Source organism: Arachis stenosperma, chromosome 5 (assembly GCF_014773155.1).
Source record: "Arachis stenosperma cultivar V10309 chromosome 5, arast.V10309.gnm1.PFL2, whole genome shotgun sequence".
In the NCBI taxonomy this organism is placed as follows: domain Eukaryota; kingdom Viridiplantae; phylum Streptophyta; class Magnoliopsida; order Fabales; family Fabaceae; genus Arachis; species Arachis stenosperma.
Genome location: NC_080381.1, coordinates 46,181,952 through 46,182,902, shown reverse-complemented (window position 1 = coordinate 46,182,902; position 951 = coordinate 46,181,952). Strand labels below are relative to the sequence as shown.

Genomic DNA, 951 nt, shown 5'->3' with positions numbered 1-951 from the left:
CTGTGACATAGAGGATTCCACATTTTCTTTTTCTCTTCTCTTTCATATGAGCAGGAGCAGAGACAAAGGCATTCTTGTTGAAGCTGACCCTGAACCTGAGAGAACCTTGAAGCGAAAGCTAAGAGAAGCTAGAGCACAACTCTCTGTTGAGGACCTGACCGAATTCTTCAAGGAAGAAGAACCCATGGCAGCCAAAAACAACAACAATGCCAACAATGCAAGGAAGGTGCTGGGTGACTTCACTGCACCTACTCCTGATTTCTATGGGAGAAGCATCTCTATCCCTGCCATTGGAGCAAACAACTTTGAGCTTAAGCCTCAATTAGTTTCTCTAATGCAACAGAATTGCAAGTTCCATGGACTTCCAATGGAAGATCCTCATCAGTTCTTAGCTGAATTCTTGCAAATCTGTGACACAGTCAAGACTAATGGGGTTAACCCTGAGGTCTACAGACTGATGCTATTCCCTTTTGCTGTAAGAGACAGAGCTAGAATATGGTTGGATTCTCAACCTCAAGAAAGCCTGGACTCTTGGGAAAAGCTAGTCAATGCCTTCTTGGCAAAGTTCTTTCCACCACAAAAATGGAGTAAGCTTAGAGTGGAAGTCCAAACCTTCAGACAGAAGGATGGAGAATCCCTCTATGAAGCTTGGGAAAGATACAAACAATTAATCAGAAGATGTCCTTCTGACATGCTTTCTGAATGGAGCATCATAGGTATTTTCTATGATGGTCTCTCTGAACTATCCAAGATGTCTTTGGATAGCTCTGCTGGAGGATCTCTTCATCTGAAGAAGACGCCTGCAGAAGCTCAAGAATTGATTGAAATGGTTGCAAATAACCAATTCATGTACACTTCTGAAAGGAATCCTGTGAATAATGGGACTAGTCAGAAGAAAGGAGTTCTTGAGATTGACACTCTGAATGCCATACTGGCTCAGAACAAGATATT

At 42.5% G+C, this 951-nt stretch overlaps 1 non-coding gene across 1 annotated transcript; it reads right to left on the bottom strand.

Moving 5' to 3' along the window:
• Positions 1 to 589: 589 nt before the first annotated feature.
• On the bottom strand, positions 590 to 697 carry LOC130983405 (small nucleolar RNA R71). Its single transcript, XR_009087398.1, has one exon. It is a non-coding gene; the product is annotated as a small nucleolar RNA R71 (small nucleolar RNA).
• Positions 698 to 951: the final 254 nt, after the last annotated feature.